This window comes from Lissotriton vulgaris, chromosome 1_1 (genome assembly GCF_964263255.1).
Source record: "Lissotriton vulgaris chromosome 1_1, aLisVul1.2, whole genome shotgun sequence".
Lineage (NCBI taxonomy): Eukaryota > Metazoa > Chordata > Amphibia > Caudata > Salamandridae > Lissotriton > Lissotriton vulgaris.
In genome coordinates, this window is record NC_141685.1 from 2,089,825,200 (window position 1) to 2,089,852,977 (window position 27,778).

Below are 27,778 nucleotides of genomic sequence, written 5' to 3' on the forward strand. Positions count from 1 at the left end.
GGTGCATTCTGGTTCTTGTGGTCGTTTATCGTCCTTATTACTGTTGCTTGGTATTTAAACCTATGTGATCTCACTTCCAATCTTGTCAATTATGGTGTCACATTGTTTTGCCTCCTTTTAGTTGTTACTTGTTGTTTAGACCCGTGGAATCGCAATCACAATCTGTTATAATCTGTCTTCTCGTTAAGGCCTGTCTGGGCACTGTGGAATTTCAGAATTAAATACGCTTCTTTTTGTAATAGTGAGACCTCGATATCCCCGCCTCTAGGGTGTTGTTTAATTACTGAAAGAACGTTCCATACGAAAAAAAATTCTGAATGTTCTTTTTCCCAAATATTTAAAACAATTGGCGCGGTTTGGACTTGTTTCTTGATTCGTGAGGGATGTTGAACTATGTGTTGGTTCACTTGTTGTGTGGGTTTTCCTAAGTATATCTTGCGACAAAGAACTACTTCTACATCTAAAAATGTGAGGCTAGTTCTGCTTTTGTTAATGCTAAACGTTATATCTGGATGATGGTTACTGAGCCAAGTGTGAAATGATTGTAACTGGTCTGCGGTGCTATTCCATAGGCACCAGACGTCATCAATATATCTGAACCATTGTTGAATATTTGATCCAAAGGGATTGTTATTAAAAATGAACTTGTCCTCAAAGCATGCCATAAAGAGGACTGGCATTTCTGGGGCAAAGGACATCCCATCGCAGTCCCCTTGACTTGCATAAAAAACTTGTCATCAAATTTGAAATAGTTTCTCTTTAACTGTATTTCAGCCAATTTCATTATGAATTCCATTGGGACTCTATGGGGTCTATTTCTTTTGTCCAAATAGTATTCTATGAATTGGAGGGCCTCTTCTTGTGGGATTTGGTTATATAAAGGGACAACATCAAGTGTGTCCATCATCTTGTGATCATGAGCAAATGGATGATCCTCGATTTTCAAAATGAAATCCGTTGTGTCTTCAATATACGACTGAACATTGTTAATGAATGTTTCAAAAAGAAATCAACATATTTAGCGATAGGTTCTAGCACAGAGGCACACTCGGACACTATTGGTCGTCCTGGAGGTTGTTCTAAATTTCTATGTATTTTTGGTAAAAAATAAATCACCGGGATCCTGGGATGGCTCTTATTCAAAAATTCAAATTCATTGGGATCTAGGATTCCTTCTTCTAGTCTTCTAGTCCCATTTTAAGAATCATTGAAATTTTCCATGGATCTGCTTGGTGGGGTCCTCCTTCAGAGTCACATACCATTCTTGTTTTAAAATTTGGCTCACAGCTTCTGTGAAGTACATGTCCTTGGGCCAAATGACTATGGCACCTCCTTTGTCTACAGACTTTATAAATATGGTGTCGTCTTTTTTGAGTTCCTGAATATCACTTTGTTGTGATCGAGAAATATTTCTTTTAATATACTGCCTTTGTTTTTCTAACTGGTCTATAGAGGACAAAACCGCCTGTTCAAATGCTGTTAGTTGTTTGGGTACAGTCTGTGGAAGTGAAACAAAATAAGACTTTTTAGTTAGTCCTGATGGTTCGTTGCTTCCACTATATTCTTTCCCATGGAAAGATACTTCAATTTTATTTTTCTAATGAATTCTAAAGCCTCAATTTTCAATTTGGTGAAATCATTATGTTGGTTAGGGACACATTTGAATCCCAGATTCAAGACCGATTGTTGGGATTCTGTTAGTCTTTTGGTTGATAGGTTTACTATGGAAGAATTTCTTACGTTTTGTAAAAATTCCTTCGGGTCCTCATCTCCCATGGTTGTTGTTGTTTGAAGCGTACTCAATTTATTTGTTTGCCCTGCTCTAAAAAAGAACCGTGGCTTTTGGAGGGGCCTTCCCTGGGATCAGTGTCACCCGATAAGGAGGAAGATTCCGAGAACGTAGTGAATCGTTTTCTGAAGCGACCCTGATATTCAGAGAGTGCTCTATGTGATTCTAATTCTGGAGTAATAATCCTCACTTTAAATAGGGGTATAATGATTCAATGTTGAATGGTTTTGAATCTTTGTCAAATTTTGTGGTTTTAAAGTTTATGGTGTTGTCTTTAAAGGTTTGTATTTGTTTATCGATTTTTTCTAAAAGCGCCTTCGCCTCTGACATTGTATGGTTACTGTGAACTGTTTGGAGGAGACTCTTGAGCTCTTCTGCTTCTTTCCTGCACAAGCTAAAACCCTTTTTTTATTCTCGGTTGTCTGTAAATATCACTGGAACATTTTTAACTTGAAGTCCCCATGGGTTCGTACCAGCTATAAGGTCTTCTAATAAAAAGTGGCCATGCAGTTATGTGCGAATACGTTTTTTATGTAGTCTAATCAATTTTTCTGATTCATTATGCTGTTTAGCTGTGGGACTTAGTGAGATGGATGAGAAAGGGGAAGGTGCTGATATAAAATTTTGTATGTGAGCTTCAGAAAAAGAAAGGATATCTTTTTCAGACATGTTTACTTGACAGGAAGATCCTCAGCCCTGAAGACGATCCCTTGAAAAATCACCGGGATCAGAAACGCGTCAGCATTTATTTGTCTTCCTAAGGGTGATGAACCTAGCCTGAATAGCATTATAGAGACTCTAGTAATCGAAAAAGAGTAAATAGGTTGTATTTAGGAGTTCCTGTTATAGTTGGTTTGATGAAAGTTGGTGTAATACAGCAAAATACTTGTGATTTTTGTGACTCGCATTTGGTGTAATGATGTAAAGTATTTTTGATTCATTGCATTTTTTGACATTTCTAATCTAAATTTCAATCAGTTTTGTCAAACTTATATTCATTTTTTTAATATCTTATTGGATTTGTGTTAATCTTTTCATGTACAGCGAAACAAATAATAAGATGTATTTCAATATCAAAACTTTTGCTAATGAAAGTCAGGACTAGTGAAAATAGGTCTGGATTGGTCCTTTTCCTGCTAAAATAAAGAGCAGATACTAAATAAGGTGGTCAGATCCAGTTGTTTCGTAAAAATATTTATCACATCCTTTCTGGCCATCAACATGAGACGTAGCGCCCCTTCTCTTACACTTTTAGAAAGCTGGCATTTTCTTGTCCTAGCCATTTGGTGCCTGCAGCATGTGTCATGGGTTAAATGAGTGGGTGTAGTTGGCCTTCGTGCATTCCTACCAGACAGTGAGACATAAGGGGACTAGGTGTTACCAGGATGGGCGGAGCTGAGCTGTTCCCAGCCACAATTACAGTTCAAAGAGCTGTCACCAGCACACACACATCAAAAGACTTGACACCAGCCTTTTGCCACCCTAGACCACTTGGAGGAAGGGGAAGGAAGGAGTTTTCCAGAACCAGATGTGGGCTTCGACTAGAAGTTTCCCCCACTCAAAAGGCTGGCCCCAGGTATAAATAGTGTATCTCCTGGGTAACTCTTCAGTACACCCCTGGACTGTGGAAGACATTAGAAGGGCTGTCATGTACTTCATAGGACTGCTCTGCTACTTGAAGCCTGCCATACTGCTACTTTGAAAAGGTAACTTTTTCAGAGGGACTAACCTGGTGCCTTTATCCAGTCCACACTCCATCACAGTAGGCCTGAACTAGTGGCTTTCCCCCAGTCTAGCACGACCAGGTGACTGCGAGTGGCACTTTGTGCTTTTAGGCTCCCTAGGTTCCCAAAACCTTGAAATTGTATATTTCCTGATTAGATTTTTCTCGTTTTAGTCTCCTATATGTTAAAATGTACTCCATTTTTCTAAATTGGTTTGGGATTATTATTCTGTTGTGTTTTCACTTTATTACTGTTTTTGTGCTGCATCAATACTTTACACTTTGTCTCTAAGTTGAGCTTGACTGCTTTTCTGCCAAGCTACTAGAGGGTTAAGCACATGTTAATTTTGTAACTTTTGTGGTTCTCCCTGACAAGGATTGTGTTTGTTGGTTATGAAGGGTATTCACCCCCAAACCAATAACCCAATTTCTTACACATACCTTACATAAAATCCAAAAAAAGTTACATAAGGGGGTCAATTAGCACACGGTAAACAGTAAAGGAAAAGTACAACAGCTATATAGAGATCCACACCTGCCCGGCAGGCGTCTGTCCTGTAAAAGGAGCCTTCATTGCAGCAGCATCCTTCACACACAGCTGGTATGCCAAGAAGGTGCCCTGTTTGAAGGCCCGATACCAAAGGGAATGATGGTGTTTGAGCAAATCAAACACTCACCCCCAGTCAACTGATCTGGGTTTAATCCATCATCATTCTTTAGCTCACTCCACCACCCCAGTTCAGACATAGCCATATGCAAATCAGTTTGACCCTGTGCCTCATGGGAACAGTCCAGCCCGTACTGCCAAGGCATGTCTTCCCTGGACCGGAAACAAGCATCCTGGGAAAGGTTTGGCATTCATAACCCTCATCAGCCAGGCTGTCTTGAATCCAGTGGCAAAGTGAGCAAGGGAACCACGTCTGGGCATACCCTGCCAACTTAGGGCGAACAAAGCGATACCAAAGGGATGATGGACGGAGCGTTTGAGCAAATCAAACACTCATCCCGAGTCAACTGATCTAGGTTTAATCCATCATCATTCTTTAGCTCACTCCACCACTCTAGTTCAGTCATAGCCATATGCAAATCAGTCTGACCTTTGCCTCATGGGAACAGCCAAGCCCAAACTGCCAAGCCATGTCTTCCCTGGACCGGAAACAAGCATCCTGGAACCGGTTTCGGGTTCATAACCCTCATCGGCCAGGCTAGCTTGAATCCACTCTGCAAACATTTTTGTTTAGAGAAAAACAAACTTCCTGGACCTTCATTAAATGTTTATATTATTTTCCATAACCCATATGCCTGCAGTGTGTCACATAGATAAATCTTGCATCTTAGGAAACACTGACCCTTTTTGAAAAATGGACTTTATAGGTAAGACTACCACATGGTTGCAAGCCATCAGTGGTAAGGTAGGACTAAAACTTCCATTGGGCTCCTAACTGTGCCATCAGAGGTACCAAACTGAGTTCAGTCTTTCCTTCTAACAACTGAAGTAATCAATTAAATTACTAAAATGTTTTAACAGAGGTAAACTAGGGCCTCAACTTTAATTAGATTTGTAACTGGATGTCCAGGTTGAGAAAAGGATGTCTCTGATAACATGAATTCATCTGGTAGCCATATATAAGGAGGTAGTGTGAGAGAGTTCCTGTATTGATAGTACAAACTATTCCATTCGAGGCTCCTTCCGAGGGTCAACAGACACACTTCTTGAATCTTACATATTCAAATTCACTGATATTCTAAGGTCACACCATAACACATATGTGGATGAGTTAAATGATGCAGAAAACCCAGAACGACAACCAAAGAAATTGTGCTTTGAGACATGTTTTTATTTTTAAGTCCATTTTATCTTCCCTATTGAGGTTTTACACTTAAAGAAATCTTTCTTCTTTGGGATCATATTAAATGAGAGGTGCTTGAATTTCTCACACACTATTTCATATTGGTAATCCCTAAGCACTTTCAGCACACTGTATAAAGTACCTTTTTTCACCTAGTATATATGAAAAGTAACCAGGGTACAAAAGAAATAATTTCTCTAAGCAAATAAAAACATATTTACAATACTCCCCCACAGTAATGACAGTTCCTTGCTAATGTGAACGAGAGTGATTTTAACATGATTTGAAACTGATTGAGTGTTTAATTGGGCCCTACGGAAGATGAAATACTGTCAATACGTTTCAAATAACAAGATGCCACTTTACATGCTGAAGATGGAGTGGGGCTACGTTCCAAAACGTTTGATTGAAATAGCACAAATTGCCCAATGATTGACCTTTATCATTTTGACAAAAAAATAATCTCGCTAGGAGCCATTACAAATTCTTCAGTGCTTTGGTTTGATCATTCGATTTTTCAGCACCAAAGCCTTCAAACAGTAAAAGTTTAAGTCTGCTCAAATTTGCCAGGAGGGTCCTTTGTGATGTTAGTTATTCCACTGGAGGAGTCAACGATGAGACCTCAAGTACCGCAGCAACCTCGTATGCAAGAAGAGGCTGCCGTTACTTACTTTTAAAAGAGTTCGGGCTGCTGACCAGCGACTTGACTTGGCTCATGGAGATTGGCACCTGACCGACCCGTAAAGATTGTGGAGGACACCCAGGAAGACCTTGAACGATTGTTTGGTTCTGGTTGGGAGCTGTAGGATTGAACCCCCCCACTCTATCTGCCATGTGTAAATGACTGACTTACCACATCCTCAAAGGCTGGGAGCATCTACAATCATTGGGTAATGCTGGCAGCACCACTCGTTAAAGAGCCTGCACCAGCCAGGTGCTGCTGCGTGTACCCTCATCTGCCCAACTTCTCCGAACAGGGCAAGAGCTGCTGAAACACTGAATGCTTCTATGTGCAGGAGAGGTTAAGACTTGAATTTGGCCTGTTGGACTCCAGGGGACTCGCTGCTGAAGGTGCTGTGACTAATGCCTAAAGAGTCAAAGGGGAACTCTTGAGTACAGATTACTACTCAATGACCTGCACAACTCTTACTCTACCAAGTCCAATTCCAACTTGATCCCGCCGAACAAAATACAATCCATCCATTCCAACCCTTACAGTCCTAGAGTCATCAATAAAGACAACCTCAAGAGAGCAAATGTCAATCAGTCTCCGTCACAAACTCATCCTCCATGACTTAAATGTGTACTACTCAATCGCAGGTCAGCCAATAAACACCCCTCAGACATCTTTGACCTCATCCAACACAAAAATGTAGACATTATCATCCTCACTGAAACATGGCTAAATCCCGCCATCACCCCTCTCCTAGACCCACTTGAACCTCCTATTCATGACATAATTAGGCTAGACTGAGTCCGGAAGTAGTGGGATGGCCTAGCGGGTATTCATAGGAACAAACTCTCGATCTCTCACCTAGAGTCCTCTTCGCCCTCCACCTACGAATACCTTTGTCTCAGCGTTTCTAGTAATAACCTGCCGATTTGCAAACTTTGTACTTTTTAATCACCCCCTGGGAGACAATCTCCCCTTCATTGAGCAATTAATGGAAGTCATCTCTGGCAATATCGACTCAGCCGTGTCACAAATTTTCCTTGATGATTTCAACCTTCATTGGTCTAATTCCAATGACCAAGCGGTAACTTGCCTTAAAACATTTATGAATGATCAAGAACTGACTCAGCACTGTGACCAACCAACTCACAACAAAGGTGAAACTCTAGACCTCATTATCTCAAAAGGGCAGACTATCACATTGGACACCATTACCCCTTGCGACTGGTCCGATCACCACTGCATCTTGTTATATATAAACAGGGGGGTGGCGTTGAGGAAGGCTCAACCAACTAAATCAAAGTTTTTACAGTAAACAAATCAATAGTGCCAAGGCAGACTACTTCATACTTCAACTGGATCAAGCTGTAAACCGGCCCAAGAAACTATTTGAGTTGATCAAACTGCAATCTACTGTAGGCCCATTCAAATCTGACTCTGGAGGCAGCCCACCTTCTTGCTGCTTTCTTCACTGAGAAATCAAGGCTCGCCCCCAGCCCCTCCTGCACCTTCAAAAACCAACAAAACTAATATTGTTACCAGAAATTTTAAACAAATCCCTCCTGGTGCACTGGAACATAACCTCCTATTCCAACTTAGTCTCACCCCCCTCTTCTAATGCAAATGAACTCATGGAACATTTCAACAATATTGTTTCAGAGGTGTTAGACCAACTGGCCCCTTTCGAAAATAAAACATTAAAAAAGCCCCCTCTAAATCATGGTTTACCCTACACCTTAATAAAGAAAGACGCTCACTGAGACTAGCGGAAAGAACGTGGAGACAACATCCCTCCCCTTCTCATCTTGCCCTCCTTAGAACAGCGAGATCCTCCTACAAGATACACATCTTTTCAGAGAAAGCTTCATTCTTTCGTCTACAACACTCTTGCGCAAATAACAGACCCAGAGAACTGTTCAACATTATTAGAAATCAAACCGCCCATGCACTTCTTAACCCGGTGGCTTCCATTAACAAATGCAAAGAAATTTCCAACTTCTTCAGTGAAAAATCGCGAAATAGATTGCGCCTTCCTTGATACTCTTCCCTCGCCCACCCCTCTACCTCCTCTGACTACCCCACCTCTCCCTTTTATCATTTCCCTACCTTCCCCAGGCCCCCTCCCCTCTCCTACCCCTCTGGAACCCATTTCCCTCCCGCTTAAAAACAACACCTCATGGCATAATTTCCACCCTGTCTCTGAACAGGAATTCCTCAACATTTTAGCCAAAATCAAGTCTTCATTCCACATCAAAGATCCACTCCCCTCCACAATCATCAAAGATCTCAAAAATGTCATCGTCCCCAACTGGACCAACATAATCAACGCCTCGCTCTCAACAGGGAGTGTGCCCATCTCCCTTCAGCTCGGGCAAATCACTCCCATTCCCCAAAATCCCAGAGCTGATCCCAACGACCCAAATAATCTCTGCCCCATTTCTAACCTCTCCCTACTCTCCAAGGCCCTAGAAAAACGCGTCCTTCTACAACTCGACAAACACATTGACTCATTCAACCTGCTTGACCCCTTCATTCTGGCTTCCGCAAAGGTCGCAGCACAAAAACTGCACTTCTCAGCATAGTTGATGATATTCACCAAGCCCTGGACAAGGGCGAGACCTACCTAGTCATCCTTCTTGACCTTTCCACAGCTTTTGTCACAGTCTACCACCCAACCCTACTCAACAACACTCAAAAATCACTTCGGCCTAAGTGGAACTGTCCTTAACTGGTTCACTTCCTACTTCCAACATAGAACCCAACAAATTAAAATCCCAAACTGCCTCTCTAGCCCAACCTCTGCCTCCTTTGGTGTCCCTCAAGGCTCCATCCTCTCTCCCGCGCTCTTTAACCTATTTATGGAAACCCTTACCTTGATAATCAAACAAGAAAAAATCAACTACCACCTATACGCTGACAACACCCAATTGCACTACAACATTAAATCCCAGACTGAAAATGATGAACCTGGACTCTGCCTTAACAAAAATCCAAACCTGATTCCACAACAATCATCTGAAACTCAACCCCAGCAACATGGAGATCATCCTCTTCTCCCCCCAAAACAACTCTCCCCCCATGCAGTCTTTGATCGCTGACCTTAAAGCACTAAACTGCTCTCTCTCCCTAGGCGACTCACACTAAATTCCCATGTTAAAAAATCAGCAAAAAGTGCACTCTTCACTCTCCGGCACCTCGAAAAAACAAACCTTTTATCCCAGCTGAAGACTTCAAATTAATTATTCAGTCTCTTGTTCTAACCAAAATCGACTATGGAAACGCCCTTCTCTCTGGCACCCCCAGTATCCACCTGGCCCCCATCAAATCCGTTCTCAACCTCGCCGTCAGACTAACAACAAACTGTAAACGTTTTGACCACATCTCCCCCGTTCTCAAGTCCCTTAAGTGGCTACCCATTGAAGGCAGATCCTCCTATAATATTGCCTGTATTACACACAAAGCCCTTTACCAGAAGACCCCATCCTCCTTCACAGCTAAACTCAAAAAAGCTGGCTGTACTCGAACACTGAGAAGCACCAACACTCTTCTTCTCATTTCCCCCCTACTTAAAAAAACAGCCTCAAAGTCCTGCTCCTTCTCTGGCAAAGCCCCAACCATCTGGAACACCCTCCCCAAAGACCTTCGGTGCAACCCCTCCAATTCAAGTTTAAAAAAAGACCTTAAAATTCATCTTCTCACTACATTTTGGGGAAACTAAAACCCGATCTCCTTTCTGTCTACTTTCCCTCCCCCGTCCTTATGCCTCCCCTCTCACTCACTCACCCTCCCCCCTCTTTCTCCTGTTGCCTCCCTCTCCGCCTCCCCCACACTCCACCACCTGCTACCTACTATGTTCTTTGAGTTCCCCCAGGCATACTGTTAAATTTACTATTCTACTAAAATCATTCTGGTTACTGCAACTTGCTTCTTTATCCCATCCTATATGTACTTCCTTTAATTCTCTATGTATTTTTATTTCTGTTTCACCGCCTACTACCCGTTTTCCGCCCAACTGCCAAGACTGTTTTTATTATGTGCAACCATTGATGATGTAAAGCGTTCTGATACCCTTGGGTGAAGCTAGCGCTATATAAAACATTCAAAATAAAATAAAAATTGGTCTTGCAACCAAGAAGGTGATCCTACCATCTGGGTCCGTACCACCCCTTGACCTCTCAGAAAAAAGAAAACCTATAAGCCTGAATACCAAGAATAATGCGAAATGGGACACCTTTACCCCTTTCAGTGAAAAAGACATCAAAAAGATCCTTCATAACATCAGTACATCTAACCACTTTAGTGACCCGCTGTCTACGGACATCTTTAAAAAAATCAGGAATGCACTCATTCCCACCTGGATTGTAGATGCTTCTCTTTTACAAGGCACGATCCCAAACTGCCTAAAAGCAGCGCAGGTGTCCCCTATTCTAAAAAAATTAAAGCAGATAACTCTGACCTCAATAATTTCCGCCCTATCTCCAACATCCCCACATTAGCCAAAGTACTTGAAAAATGCATATAATCCCAACTCTGTGCTCAAATAGAGAATTTCCAACTCCTAGACCAGCATCAATCTGGTATCCAGAAGGGGCACAGTACCGAATCGGCTCTCACGCATGTGATGGATGACATCTTAAAAATGCTTGATCAAACTGACTCATGCCTCCTAATGCTCCTAGACCTTTCTTCCACTTTCGACAAGGTGAACCACAACAACCTCCTATCCATTATGAAGAACAGGATGGGTTTCTCAGGTCGGGTGATACAATGGTTCTCGTCCTTCCTTCACCATACATCACAAAGGATCAAGGCAAACCACTCCCTCTCCTGTTCCATGGGTGTCCCTGAAGGGTCTGCCCTATCTCCTATCCTCTTCAACCTTTTCTTGGAGCCACTAGCTACTTCTCTAAACTCCACGAACATTCTCTTCCATATGTACGCGGATGACACACAACTTTATTTGAAAATCTCATCCCTGAACATCATCTCACTCAACTCTACCCTAAATGCTACGCAAAACTGGCTAACTGAGAACCATCTACTGCTCAACACCTCCAAAACTGAATTCCTTTTCAACTCTCCTCCGAATAACATCCCTAATCTAGTCCCTTGGCTGAATCACCTTACTGCCTTGAATTCCACCCCTCTCAGCCAAATCTCTCGGAATCACCCTGGACAAACACCTGAATATAAAAAATCACATCAGCAAAGTGTGTAACGGAGCTAATCACTTGATGAGGACACTCAGAAACATCAAACCATTCATTCCACAAAAGGACTTCAAGCAAGTGGTACAAGCTCTGGTCCTGCCTAGGCTGGACTGTAGCAGCGCGACGCTCTGCGGCCTGCCCAAATACACCCTGGCACCACTAAGGGCAAAACTGAACGCTGCGGCCAGACTGGTCACAGGTACCAAACAAAGTGAGCACATATCCCCAATCCTAAAATCTTTTAAATGGTTGCCTTATGAAGTGCAAATTCAGCTAAAGATTGCCATTCTAGCGCACAATGCCCTGCATTTCAAAACTCCCAGGTACCTTACCCAAAAGCTTGAAGTATCCTCTGGTGGGAGAACATCAAGAAGCGCTATCACCCTCCTCCTGAAACCACCCATCCTTAAGAAAAAGAGAACCACTCTCTGGGCCTTCTCTGGCACTGCTCCAAGGATTTGGAACTCTCTTCCACCGGAAGTTGGCAGAATCTTTTCAACGACCGTTTTCAGACTTGAAGCTAAAAGATTCCTAATTAGCACACTTTTACCTTAATTTGGGCTTGGATCGCTTGCTCAAAACCACTGTTCCTACAACCATTGTACCCTCATGTGATGCTGCTTGTCTTTACTGCATTTTGTGACCTCCTTCGTAGCCTGTTATATTCAGGTTTTTCATATTATTCTCCGTGATTTACTTGTCTGGGACACATGTGAGTTTTCCTGTTATGTATTCTTACATGTTGTCGATACTGGGTCTATGCTCTTTTTTCCGCATTGTATACCCCCCTTTCTTAGACTGCTACATACTCGTTTATTGTTCTATTCTCCTTGTGTCATTTGTCTGGTAACTATGTATTTATTTGTCTGGGATATATGCGAATATTCCTGTTGTATATTCTTACTTGTGGTCAATACTGGATTTATGCCCTTCCTCCCTTCTATTGTAAAGCACATCTGATATTCCTCTGGATCTTTCAGAGCTATATAGAACTTTATAAATAAATAAAAATAAATAAATACTAGTGAGCTGTCCCTGTTGATACCAGTGAATGGAGAATAACCCCAACCATATTGCTAGGAGGAGGAATGGGGCAGTGAATTGCCGATAAATACTAGAGCCCGACCTTCTGGAGCTGGTGTTGTTGCTTAGAAATACCGTTATTTCTTTGAAAGTGTACATTTAAAAATAAAAAACATATTTTTTCTATAAAAGCAAGTATTTGACTGGACATTGATTTATTGACATTGCTGAGTGCTCTTTTAGTTATGAGTCATGTTCCCTTCCCTAGCCTGCTCCCTAGTCTACTCTCCCCCAGAATGTAGCCTTTGACTGCTCGTCCACAGCTACCAATGAGAGTCAAATGCAGAAGGGGTACTCGGCCCGGTTGCTCAGAATCCATAGTAGGTGGAGCGCTATGACATCAGGAGTAAAAGGCCTTAACCACCTCGATTGATCCCAGTAGCTCCTGTCTGCTCCGAGGCACTCTTTTTTTTTTTTAAAACCTTTATTTGTAAAAAGGGAATACAGTTACAGGCCTACAACCACGAAGGCTGGTCAGTTGTACGCAATACCAGTAGCACAATAATACACAGCTCATCAGCCGACAACCCGAGGGCCCTGCAGCGAAAAGGCACGATATAATGGAGAGCTTGTGGCAATAAGAGGATAAATAAAAGGTTTCACATTTTATATTTTATAAATAACAAAAATTGAAACACAAAAAAGAGTCGAGGCGGTACCATGCAATGTAATGACTGTCTCATACGGCAAGGGGACACAAATGATTAATGAGTATTACTATGAAGGAGGAGAGATCTTGGAGAGGGGGGGCCGAGAGCAAAGCAATACATCACATACAACGGGAAGCTGAGAAATGGAAACGCACAGTCAAGGGAATGAGGAATGTCGGGAGCTTCAATAAAGGGGGGAGTGCAGATCTCTCCTCGGTGTGAATTCCATTGACCCTATATCCTTCCCCATTTCTTGAGCCTACCACGGGAGACATACACAATTTTTTCTCTAAACATGCACCAGTCCATGCTTTCTTTCCACGTTAAGACTGATAGTGCCCTCCGAGATCCCCACAATTGAGCAACGTCTCTTTTCGCAATCATGTTGCCCAGTGTGACCCATTGAGTCTGAGCAACAGTGCAGTCATTCGGCTCCCAGATGTTCAACAAACAGCGTCTGGCCTCAGGCAATAACTCAACACCCGTCACTTCACCCATCACCGCATGCACTCAATTCCAGAAAACCACTACCTTCAGACATTCCCACATAATGTGAAGGATACCACAACCAAGCCTACACAGCCCATCCGCAGAATAACCCATATGTATCAAACGTGGACCCGTGACATAGACACGGTGCAGAATCTTCAGTTGCACCAGTCGGAGACGCGCCAGAATCGCGACCTCTTTAGGGGAGGATATCGCAGCCTGCCATCGTCCAATTCCAGTCCATCGCCAGTCCAGGCACCCCGAAGCTGTACAAGGAGGTCCGAACGGCCATTGATGAGTTTTTTTATAGATGAGAGAGATAGTGCTGTCAGGGACGTACCCGTCAAGCACTCTATCTTTCAGGGGAGAAGACTCCGGGATCGTAGTTCCAGCTGGGAAAACGTGGCGGAATTGGAGATATCGGAAATATTCCCTATCACTCAATTTATATTCCTGTAGACAAAACCTGCTGCACACTAAATACAGAAAAGTACAAGCACAAGAGATGTCTCAATGGACATAAAAGTTTAAATTTCCATAGACGAAGAAGGGGACCACCAGTATTTCGGCTCCTCTTTTATTGTTCATTCATAGCCAGCCGACACGTGTTTCGTCGCAAGAAAAAACACTATTTCTGCGACTCCTCAGGGCTGTAGGTAATGGATGTAGAACCACAGGTCGCAGTGCCGGTGATAATTCCGACCCGGCCCCGCTCGAGACCGGGTTGAGTCCTTGCGAGTCTTCGTAGTTTGTGGTTCAGGTATTGTATTCTCCAACGCGTATGTGGAGATGCTTTGATTAGAAATGTTGTTTAATTTAGATGATTTCTCGATAAGTTCATCGGAATGGTGTACTTGTCCACGGTGTCTGTACCCGGAACTCCACACAGGAACACTCATCCTGCCGGCTTCTTCTCCCCGCACTACGGGGACTTTACTATTTAGAAGTCTCTACATCACCCGCGCTTTAACACGTGGACATAGTGTTTTTTCTTGCGACGAAACACGTGTCGCTGGCTATGAATGAACAATAAAAGAGGAAAGTAGTAATCCATACACTTAACCACCTCCATTCTAATTTTGGGGTTACAAAGGTGCCAGGGGTTGATCGGGGCAATCCGACCCCCGGCCCGCAGCTGTACGTCAATAGTGAGCCAGAGTGGGGAGTGGTCTGAGATCCCCCTAGCTAAATGCCTGATTTCCCTTACAGAGACCATCTGCACCGCTGGTACGAGGATATAGTCGAGTCCCGAGAGACTCCCATCAGCTCCCAAGTAGAAGGTATTCTGGAGCTGCCCAGGGTGCAGTTGCCTCCAACAATCCGCTAGACTCAACATGTCCAAAAAATTCCCCAGCCATAGCTGCGATGCGGGAAGAAGTCTGGGGGGGCTACAATCTTCATCCCCACTGACAACTGAATTAAAATTGCCACCCACAACCAACATGCCGTCAGGGAACCCCAGGACCACCCTGCCCAAATCAGTAAATGTGGTGGACTCTAGACTGGGCGGAACATACACAGACAAAATGGAGATCGTCTTCCCCTCCCACCGACCCGTAATAGCCGCATAGCGGCCTCTATCATCCAGCACCGTGTCATCTATCTCCAGGGGGAGGGAGTTCCTGACCAGGACGCCCGCCCCCTCGACCCAGTGGTAAATCCAGAATGGGCCACCAGACGGTAGCCCCGTCTATTCAGTGCATGGCACGTATTTCCTACTAAATGTGTCTCCTGGAGTAAAACTATATCTGGGGAGCATTGCTTCAAATATTGCGAAACTATCCCCCGTTTTATCCTATCACCAAGACCGTTGACGTTCCAGCTCAGCACGCTCAGCCCCCTACCCTCCATCTCAGAAATGAACACTCGCCACAAAACTGGCACATAGGATAAAATATGGAACAACGCGCAGCCTCGATACAAACAAGAAAGAAAAGCCCCCCCCACCACCCGCAAAAGAACCCTCAAAACACACCCCCCCACCCTGCACCCCTGTGGTAGACCAAAAAGCCACCCCAACTTGCAGTGTGCCTGTCGCCCCATTAAACTAACCTACAAGAAGAGAGAAAAAAGTCCCCAGAGGAGGAAGAGTCCTGATTCACCCCACCCCCGGGTATCCACACTGTATAAACAGTCACAGGGCCACTGCCATAAGTCCATAAAATTGGCTTGCCGGCGCAGACTCACTACTCCTGTTCTTCCAAGCCGCCTTTGGCGCCCCTCGAACTCTCTGGCCTAGTACAGTGTGTCGGAAAAGTGTCTAACCAGTCACTGGCCACCTCGGGCGGTCAAAAAAAAGCGCACGTTCTTCATGTTCAATCCTCAGGTGGGCCGGAAAAAGCATGGCGTACTTCAGTCCCATGTCCCTGAGTCGCCTTTTCACCCCCGTAAAGCCCATACGTTGTTTCTGCACCGCCTGTCCAGATAAAAACTGATCGACGCATTCTCAAATTTAGTGGGACCATTGGTACGTGAGGCTTGCAGGATAGCGTCGCTGTCCCGGAAATTAAAAATCCTGGCTATTATAGGCCTCAGAGCGGCCCCCAGCTTGGGCTTCCCACCGGGGACTCTATGAGCACACTCCACCGTGAAAAAGTTACTGAGGCCCTTTGGCGCCAAGTGTTTTAAAACAAGGTCTCCCACCAGAAGGTCTATAGACAAGTCTGCGGAGTTCTCCAGAACACCTACAATGCGGACGTTGTTGCGTCTGGCCCGGCTCTCGAAATCATCCAGCCGACGGGCAAACAAGTCATTGGACGTTCGGAGATTGCGGACTTTGGTCTGGAGCTCCGAGACATCCGTGGTCAGGCTCGCTTGATGTCCAGGGACTTGACCTGCTCATTGGTTTTCCCCAAGTCCGTCCTGATAAGATTGTCTTCAATCGCCACCGTGTCTATCTTAGGTGCCAGGGTTTCATCCTGCTGGCCCATAGTTGTCCGAACACTTGCAATGGCGCCCATAACATCCTTCAAAGTCAGCTCCTCAGTTGCAGGAGGACCATCACCAGTCTCCTCAAGGACCTTGCTCGCTCCGCCTGGGGATCCTTTCGGGCGAGTAAAGTGATCTATGGTCTGGGATTGGGCAACCCCTCCTCCGTATGAGCCTCTGGTGGCACGCTTCTCGGCATCCGCCTTGCCCGCCATGATGGGCGACGAGCTCTGACGGAACCTTTGGGATCTGGTCAGAATGATTCCCCTCGCGGCAAGCCTGTAGAGGCGAGAGGGCGAGGATCGAAAGCAAGCGTAGGACTGGCAGCAGAATCAGGTCAGCCGTGCCGATCGGCAGCAAGTCGCCGTCAACAATGACCAAGAGCGAAACCGAAAGTACCACAAGGGCAGTGGACGTGTCACACCAGCCGTTGTTGTTCAATTGCCACCTGGGTACCTCTGGGACTCAAGCCCATGGATGGTCTTCGGTATAGGCCGCAAGTTTCAAAGTGCAGTAAGTCCGGTTCCCGGTGGCCAAATCGATTTTTGAAAAAAGATTTTGTATCAGCGAAAAGTACCCGTCGTCCAAATCAGGATACTTTGCAGGATAGATGCGGGAGGCGGAAAGGGTCTCGGGAGCCCTGTGCTCATGCGTCCATCTTGGATACGAGCGAAGCTCCTCCTCCGAGGCACTCTTAAAGGGACTCCAACTGTGGTCTTTTGATTTTTATGTCTTATCTTATTTTTTCAATACTCATTTACTCATCTACCTTGATCAGAGCCCTCCAGTTCCATTTCTAGTGTCTCCAATGATCTCCTCTTCCTCACAGGGCACACTGGTCTTGGCAAACAGACTCCAGGGTAGGTGGTCTTGGTTTCCCTGGGTAATGTCACCTCAGCCATCAGGGAGACTAGCAGGCCTTGGTCCCTCGACTTGGTAACAGGCAGACGACTTGCAGATCTTCCCCTTCTCACGCACCCTAGCTGGCTGCTTGGCAGATGACACATTTTGGGATCTCAACCTCCCCTTCTCATAGTCAATTTCCAGACACCAAATGTGTTTTAGGGTCTGAGTCTTTATGTTGGGGCTCTGCTTCTTTTGAAGAGTACACTTTTCTTTCTTGTTTTTCCTCCTTAAAGACTGTCTATCACAGCAGGAGAGACTCTAAAGCTGATAGTCCCACAGCACCAGATAGCCTTCCTAGACCTGACCAACTTTCATCACGAAAATGCACTATTGACACGCCTTTTCCGCAAACCAACGGAACGCAACACACTGTTGAGCTATCAAAGCAACCATCCGAGGGCACTTAAAGATTCCCTGCCCTACTCCCAGTTTCTGAGAATCAGAAGAAATTGCTCAGTTAAAGAGGATTACTTCAGGGAGGCAGACGTGCTTTCGAGTAAATTGAAGGCACGCGGCTACCCGAAGAGACTGATTAAAACAGCCACGAAAAGGGCCTGGTACTGCCCCCGTGACGCCCTCCTGACACCGAAAATAAGGGACAAAACCGAACGGATAGCGTGTGTAACCACCTTCTCCCCCGTCTCCAACAAAATCCGGCAATCTATTCTCAAGCATTGGCCCACCCTAAATGCAGGCCCAATCCATTTAGAGAGGCCTGTATTTGCTTTTAAGAAAAGCAAAAATCTAAGAGACCATCTGATAAGAGCAGCATTACCAGCTCCTACCCCATCGGCCACAATTGAAACCAACTGGGGCCTCCCCCCTATCCTTGGGCACGTTAAGTGTGGCTGCTGCACGATGTGTGAATTTACTATTGAGGCACGCAATTTCAGCCATAACAATATGACAGTTACTATGAAGAGCTTCACTAATTGCAATAGCAATAATGTCATTTATGCCATCCTATGTCCTTGTCCGAAAATGTACGTCGGCCAAACTACTCAGAAAATAAAAACACGCATTGGCCAGCACAGAAGCCGGATAAACTGTGGGACTCCAAACGCACCGCTCGTCGAACATTATACAGAACTGAAACACACCGTGGATGATATCAAGTGGACAGTGCTGAAAACAGTGAAACTCCCACAAAGAGGGGGCAACTTGGCCCAACTCCTCAACCGAGAGGAGCTTAAGACAATCATTCAATTTGATACCATCCACACAGGGCTAAACAGAAGTGAGGACTGGACAACCCTGCTGTAAGCTGGTTTACCACCTTCAACCACCTGACTTTGGCCCAGAACCCTCCTTTTACTCTGAAAAGACAATTTGCTATGTACATTATGTAAAGTATAATTTTATTTTTGCATTTTTGAAATTCGATGTAAATATAAGGTTTTTTGAAATCAATGTTCACAGAAATGTTATTCACCTTTGAGCACTTTTTCGGCACCTTTAAAACCACATTTTATCCCCGACCGCCACCTTGTCGTTCTAGTTGTCCTAAATTTATACTTCCAATAACTGTCCATAACTTATGCCTCCAACTCGTTTAATGGGCATTATATCCCTAACTTGAATTTGATTTACCCAGCCCAAAATGTCCACCTAACGTGGACAATGAAGCCAAGACGGCTTGCGTTTCCCCCCCGTCACATGACTCGTGACCAGCCAATCACAGCGTACCTTCCCTAGTCACCTGGTTTATGCCCCATCCAATAACCAGGGTTGACACAAAACGCACGGAAGCGTTCCACTGAGAGCAGCTCAGGTCACCGGCGTCTACGGAGAATTGTCTGCTCCCAACCGGTAAGTCCATTGAATCGCTGCTTCTAACCCCGACCTTAAATGCCAGCAAAACTGCCTAAATCTAACACTCATTTTCCATCCCTGTTAATTCATACCCTCAGCGGACCAGTTATCTCTCTGGCCGCACTCCCTCACCCGGCGCCATCCCAAGAAGCGCGAGGACGGCGATCCGGCCCTGCAGGCATCTGGTAAGATAGCGCGTATCCCAGACGCTTGCCAGAACTCCTCCCCTCACCACCGATTCATTCATTTGGTTTCTTGCATTGTTCCTACATAGGTTGTCCAGCGCACCGTGCCTCGATTAGAAGTAATAGACTGTATTGCCAGTGACAAAATCGGACCTCTGCTTAAACAATGATACTTCTCACCATATCAGGGTAACTGCGCCTTGATTGATACTCCATGAATTTATTAGTAAACCATAACTAAGGTAATTCCTGCTGTCTCTTCATTTACTTCACAGTAAATAAATGCAGAGGATTGGAACTCCCCAATGGAATATTTTCAGGACCCATGTTACTCTACCCAATAACCCACAAGGTAACTCCTCCCCGCGGCTATACTTAAAATGTACGTTCACGCAACAGCGTGCACTCAGTAACATTACCAAACCTTCATTCTAGATTGGGCTTTACCCTTAAACCTAGACCGGCGCTGCTTCAGAATCTCAACCCTACCGTTTCCTGAAGTACGGCTCACCGACTAAGGTACCCAGGCTCACTTAACAATAATTTCCCCCTTTTTGCCCATGATTTTTAACACCGGCATTAATACCCTTCATTGTCAACAGAAGGAATCACGTGTGCGAGCCAAAAAGGACCTTCCCAATTAAAGTGAATCCTACCTCAAGCCAACAACTTGGTATGTTCCCCCGGCTAAAAAGCGCCATAAGCCCTCACAATTCACCCCCAAGACCGAATTATTCACCCCCAAAGACCTGAATTTTCAACTAACACAAGCCTCACTTTGTCACGGCTTACTCATAGTCCCTTAATCACTTGCACTCACAAGTCCAATGAGTACCCATCACCAACATACCACTCACAGAAATTATGAGCCACGAAATGCATGATTTTCAGAAATCCTGCACGGAATACTCACGCCTCATGGCAACACTGGTCACTGCGTTTCCGAATACAAAGTCTGCTGTTACAATGTGAGCTCTGACTATACTAACAATGACTGTGTATATATCTTTGTTTTTCTTCCCTTCTCATTTCTTTTCAAAAACAGGTGTTATAAATAATTGTGTTCAGGCAAAACCATTTTTCTTGTTCTGATGATGATCCCATGATACTTGAGCTGGGGATCGAAACGTCGACCTTAGAGGAATTCATACATGTACTTTCATGATATTATTGTGTGTATGAATGACTCCAGGATACACTGCTAATGTATATCTAAAACCAGTGACCTGATAGCTCACTCTGTTTGCCTGATTACTTTCCTCACTTACCTTTAACCTCTTGCCTTTCCTCTCTCTGTACGGCACAGGACTGTGCCCTAATTTAACCCTCACTCTTTGGGTTAATTGTTGCATTTTAAAATCCAAAACTTATTGAACCAATAAATATTCCTTGGCCGGCTGGTCAAGGAATTCTGAACTATATAGAATTCCATTGTGATCTATATATACCTTCTTTTCCTCATTCTCGTATACTCAGGACCACTTGTTGTTTTGATAAATACTTGCCACCCATGGTCCCGAGTGATTTAATGGGTTTCCCCTTGTCCTCTCTTATGAATCAAGCGCAATCGCATGATTGCAGGGGTTTTCTTTAAACCTTTACCCTCGTGATTACGAGGTTGGGCACCCTAGTGCCTTCTCTATTGTTCAAATTCTCCAATCTATACCCTCTCACTCTGTAACGTTATGTCAGCACATGCTCCCTTGTACACTGCAGAATATCTCAAACAACTTTGTTCTGGCCCCTCCTTACTATCTGATACCCCTGATGTACCAACAGTCACCAACTCTTCTTTACCTGAGCAATTAGAAAAACTAAAAAAGAAGCAAGTACGATTACAACTTATGGTCCTTATGCTGACAGATTATCTCAAAGCAGATGTAATTCCATTAGGCCTACAGGTTCGGAATATCCCGGGGATTTTCACAGACAACCCCAAATACATCTCTAATTTTAGCTACATAGGTACCACATGCTCCAGACATTGGCTAGCGCTAGGGATTGATATAGCTTCAGAGACCCTCAAAACGCTAGAGAGCGAAATCAGTGACTTACTGAAACAAATTAATGACTCTGACCCCACCCCAGACTGCAAAAAACTACTAGAGCAGGTGGAAAAGACAGTGGCGGAATTTCACCGCATCGAGCAGAACAAAAAGTCGAATAAAATTAAGAAGGATATCAAAAACTATAACGTGGAAAATACTTACCCCTACCTTCAAAAAGACTTCTATGTCAACAGACCCCAATTCAATCCCAATAGTAGACCCTGGGGCAGGTACAATAGGCGCCAGAACATAGTTGGTTTCTCTGAGACCTCAGAGGAATCGTCCGACAACTCAGACCCTGGTGAAGGGGGCAGCAACCCAAGACGTGGTGGTGGAGCCCAAACTAATTTTTTATCAAGAGGCCAACCCAACACCCCCCAAAGAGGCAGGGTCAAGAAACCGCAAAGATGGGTCAACCCCCCAGGAGAACGCAAGACCAGGAACAATTTCTACCAGTGGTAAGCCATACCAGTACCACAAGCTCCCTAGTCACAAGTACATCAGAACTAATACCAATTTTTAATCTATCCAGTCACCAATTGAATGACACCGAGACAGCCTTATTAAAAAAAGGTCTGTCCTTTGTACCCACCATTCGCCCTGACTTTATGGAGTTGCAAACAGAGCTTCTCAGGTTTTTCAGACTAGTTCGTTTGAAAGCCTTTTTCCAGTTACATCCTTCGCCAATCACCAATGCCAACACCCCATTCCGACCACCCTCCACATTCCTACCATCTGCTAGCATGATCCCTGCAGAGGTTAGAACCTTTGAAAAACTGGTACATAAAGATCTTTGCACCATTGAAAACAAAAAACTGTATGTACCTTACAACATATCATTGGCAGAAAAGGACGCCATTAAAACACTCAAGACTAATTCCCTCCTTGTTATCAAAAGTGCCGACAAGGGCGGAGGAATTGTCCTCCAAGATGTCGATGCCTATAAACTGGAGATTTTACGGCAGCTAGGGAACACCGATCACTACCAGAGGCTACCAGGTAATCCCACTAAAAATATACAAGAGACAATACTAAAGATCACCACAGATGCAGTTTCCCAGGGTTTCCTGAGTAAGAAAGAACACCTATTTTTCAACGTAAAAAGCCCTCGCCAGCCAGTTATCTATACTCTTCCCAAAGTTCACAAGAGTATAAACAGTCCCCCGGATAGACCCATAGTATCTGCCTGTGGATCAATTCTAGAGCCCCTGGGCTCCTATGTTGATTTCTTTATAAAAGAATTTGTACCGACCACTACCTGCTACGTAAGGGACAGTATGCAAATGATCAACTTAGTGGAACATCACCCTTTCGACCCTACTATTCATACCCTTTGTACTATGGACGTGGAGTCGCTTTATACAAACATACCATAAACAGCGGCTCTACTGGTCATCCAAAAAACCTTAGATTCCCGTCCTCGTCCTCACAGGGTTCCCTCGACTTTCATCCTACAGCTCCTTGAACTTTGCCTCACTAGAAACTACTTTATGTTTGACAATACTTACTACCAGCAAGTGAAGGGCACTTCTATGGGGGCTATTTTTGCCCCCAATTTGGCAATTCTATTCATGGATGCCCTGGAGACTAGCAACATCCTGACAGAAAGCAATCCCTTCTACACAGGGATTTGCTTATGGCGTCGGTACATAGACGATATCTTCCTCATATGGAACCAGGATATACCCTCTCTGCATTCCTTTAATCACTGGCTTAACAACAACTGTGCCGGCCTGAATTTCACTTTGACTCATGATAAAAACCAGATAGCCTTCCTAGACCTGACCATCTTTAATCACGAAAATGCACTATTGACACGCCTTTTCCGCAAACCAACGGAACGCAACACACTGTTGAGCTATCAAAGCAACCATCCGAGGGCACTTAAAGATTCCCTGCCCTACTCCCAGTTTCTGAGAATCAGAAGAAATTGCTCAGTTAAAGAGGATTACTTCAGGGAGGCAGACGTGCTTTCGAGTAAATTGAAGGCACGCGGCTACCCGAAGAGACTGATTAAAACAGCCACGAAAAGGGCCTGGTACTGCCCCCGTGAAGCCCTCCTGACACCGAAAATAAGGGACAAAACCGAACGGATAGCGTGTGTAACCACCTTCTCCCCTGTCTCCAACAAAATCCGGCAATCTATTCTCAAGCATTGGCCCACCCTAAATGCAGGCCCAATCCATTTAGAGAGGCCTGTATTTGCTTTTAAGAAAAGCAAAAATCTAAGAGACCATCTGATAAGAGCAGCATTACCAGCTCCTACCCCATCGGCCACAATTGAAACCAACTTGGGCCTCCCCCCTATCCTTGGGCACGTTAAGTGTGGCTGCTACACGATGTGTGAATTTACTATTGAGGCACGCAATTTCAGCCATAACAATGTGACAGTTACTATGAAGAGCTTCACTAATTGCAATAGCAATAATGTCATTTATGCCATCCTATGTCCTTGTCCGAAAATGTACGTCGGCCAAACTACTCAGAAAATAAAAACACGCATTGGCCAGCACAGAAGCCGGATACGCTGTGGGACTCCAAACGCACCGCTCGTCGAACATTATACAGAACTGAAACACACCGTGGATGATATCAAGTGGACAGTGCTGAAAACAGTGAAACTCCCACAAAGAGGGGGCAACTTGGCCCAACTCCTCAACCGAGAGGAGCTTAAGACAATCATTCAATTTGATACCATCCACACAGGGCTAAACAGAAGTGAGGACTGGACAACCCTGCTGTAAGCTGGTTTACCACCTTCAACCACCTGACTTTGGCCCAGAACCCTCCTTTTACTTTGAAAAGACAATTTGCTATGTACATTATGTAAAGTATAATTTTATTTTTGCATTTTTGAAATTCGATGTAAATATAAGGTTTTTTGAAATCAATGTTCACAGAAATGTTATTCACCTTTGAGCACTTTTTCGGCACCTTTAAAACCACGTTTTATCCCCGACCGCCACCTTGTCGTTCTAGTTGTCCTAAATTTATACTTCCAATAACTGTCCATAACTTATGCCTCCAACTCGTTTAATGGGCATTATATCCCTAACTTGAATTTGATTTACCCAGCCCAAAATGTCCGCCTAACGTGGACAATGAAGCCAAGACGGCTTGCGTTTTTCCCCCCGTCACATGACTCGTGACCAGCCAATCACAGCGTACCTTCCCTAGTCACCTGGTTTATGCCCCATCCAATAACCAGGGTTGACACAAAATGCACGGAAGCATTCCACTGAGAGCAGCTCAGGTCCCCGGCGTCTACGGAGAATTGTCTGCTCCCAACCGGTAAGTCCATTGAATCGCTGCTTCTAACCCCGACCTTAAATGCCAATAAAACTGCCTAAATCTAACACTCTTTTTCCATCCATATTAATTCATACCCTCAGCGGACCAGTTATCTCTTTGGCCGCACTCCCTCACCCGGCGCCATCCCAAGAAGCGTGAGGACGGCGATCCGGCCCTGCAGGCATCTGGTAAGATAGCGCGTATCCCAGACGCTTGCCAGAACTCCTCCCCTCACCCCCGATTCATTCATTTGGTTTCTTGCATTGTTCCTACATAGGTTGTCCAGCGCACCGTGCCTCGATTAGAAGTAATAGACTGTATTGCCAGTGACAAAATCGGACATCTGCTTAAACAATGATACTTCTCACCATATCAGGGTAACTGCGCCTTGATTGATACTCCATGAATTTATTAGTAAACCATAACTAAGGTAATTCCTGCTGTCTCTTCATTTACTTCACAGTAAATAAATGCAGAGGATTGGAACTCCCCAATGGAATATTTTCAGGACCCATGTTTACTCTACCCAATAACCCACAAGGTAACTCCTCCCCGCGGCTATACTTAAAATGTACGTTCACGCAACAGCGTGCACTCAGTAACATTACCAAACCTTCATTCTAGATTGGGCTTTACCCTTAAACCTAGACCGGCGCTGCTTCAGAATCTCAACCCTACCGTTTCCTGAAGTACGGCTCACCGACTAAGGTACCCAGGCTCACTTAACAATAATTTCCCCCTTTTTGCCCATGATTTTTAACACCGGCATTAATACCCTTCATTGTCAACAGAAGGAATCACGTGGGCGAGCCAAAAAGGACCTTCCCAATTAAAGTGAATCCTACCTCAAGCCAACAACTTGGTATGTTCCCCCGGCTAAAAAGCGCCATAAGCCCTCACAATTCACCCCCAAGACCGAATTATTCACCCCCAAAGACCTGAATTTTCAACTAACACAAGCCTCACTTTGTCACGGCTTACTCATAGTCCCTTAATCACTTGCACTCACAAGTCCAATGAGTACCCATCACCAACATACCACTCACAGAAATTATGAGCCACGAAATGAATGATTTTCAGAAATCCTGCACGGAATACTCACGCCTCATGGCAACACTGGTCACTGCGTTTCCGAATACAAAGTCTGCTGTTACAATGTGAGCTCTGACTATACTAACAATGACTGTGTATATATCTTTGTTTTTCTTCCCTTCTCATTTCTTTTCAAAAACAGGTGTTATAAATAATTGTGTTCAGGCAAAACCATTTTTCTTGTCCTGATGATGATCCCATGATACTTGAGCTGGGGATCGAAACGTCGACCTTAGAGGAATTCATACATGTACTTTCATGATATTATTGTGTGTATGAATGACTCCAGGATACACTGCTAATGTATATCTAAAACCAGTGACCTGATAGCTCACTCTGTTTGCCTGATTACTTTCCCTACTTACCTTTAACCTCTTGCCTTTCCTCTCTCTGTACGGCACAGGACTGTGCCCTAATTTAACCCTCACTCTTTGGGTTAATTGTTGCATTTTAAAATCCAAAACTTATTGAACCAATAAATATTCCTTGGCCGGCTGGTCAAGGAATTCTGAACTATATAGAATTCCATCGTGATCTATATATACCTTCTTTTCCTCATTCTCGTATACTCAGGACCACTTGTTGTTTTGATAAATACTTGCCACCCATGGTCCCGAGTGATTTAATGGGTTTCCCCTTGTCCTCTCTTATGAGTCCCACAGCACAAGCCATGGGAGGGACTACAGCAAACACCTGGAAGCCAGCAACCATGATATATACATCAAAAGGGTAATCCAGGGCTCCCAGACATACTCTTTATGATTGTCTTTTCAGCCCCATTTCCTCCCTTAGATGTGTCCAGGCCCCTTACTTGTGATCTGTCACTGAGTCAAAGAGCACTGTTTTGAAGTGTAAAGTTGGAGCCCGTCTCTCCCTTTCCTCAGTGTTTCCCATCCAGCTCACAGGAATGCAGCAATACCCAAATCAGTTGGGCGTGATTCCTCTACTCCTCATGTCTTCAGCCAGCAGGCCTGGTTTTCCCAAAATGGAACCTCAATGTGATATACTATTGCAGGCACACTTGCACTCAGTGTACAAACACAGCACACATACTGTTTAGTACTGTCAACTCTATGTATTGTACCACCACAGACACGTACATTCAGCACACAACTTTGATCTGTGCACACTATTCAGTCCTGCAGCCTTTCTGCTTGTACCATGATGTGCTATTTGTAAACACATACACTGCCAGCACACACACTACTCACGCGCATGCTGCACACCACTTCATCCTTTATGTATTGTACTTCTCGCAAGCACGCACACACACACACAGCAAATGCTTTTCATTGTGCATGCACTGCTACACTCCGTAGCTTGATCAGTTAGACTAGGGGATTGCAAGCTTCAGATTTTCTGGCAATTACGCTGGCATATCGTGTTAATTATTATATGAGAATGGTCAGTGGAAAAGAAAAGGAGTGCGGATTGAGAGGGGACTTAAAACTGTATTTTGTGAAATACCCATGTATTAAGACCTTCAAAAGTGAGACAAGAGTGTATGTGTGCGTATTTTTTGTCTGAGTGAGTATTTAAAGGTACCAGGTGAAATCCGACAGATACCTTACCAAACCTGATTGAAAGCTCCTGTGCTCAACTATTTATGAAACAATACATTCATTAGAGGGGGAGTGTAACACCCCAAACTCCCTCCTGAAGCTACGCCCTTGTGCACTGCACAGCACTTCCTGTCTGATGTAATGTATTGCACGCAGGCATGCATATGCTCAGTACATGCACTAACCATACATTTACTGTACAGTACTACTCCATCCCTGCACTGTACCCTTCTCAGGCACACATAAAACCAACTCAAAGTCCCTACTCCTGCACTGCGCAGCACTTTACATCAAGCTGATGTTCGGTAAGGGTGAGTTAAACACACAGCAGCGTAACTTTTAAAAATCTGAGTGAATCTGTATGATTCACACCCTTGACACAAGGTAAAAAGGACCTTTTCACTCCTACTGATCACTACATGGTATGCTGCCACCAACACGTTCATGCTGCTTAACTCTTGGTGTAGCCTTCCACCATGATGAGGGT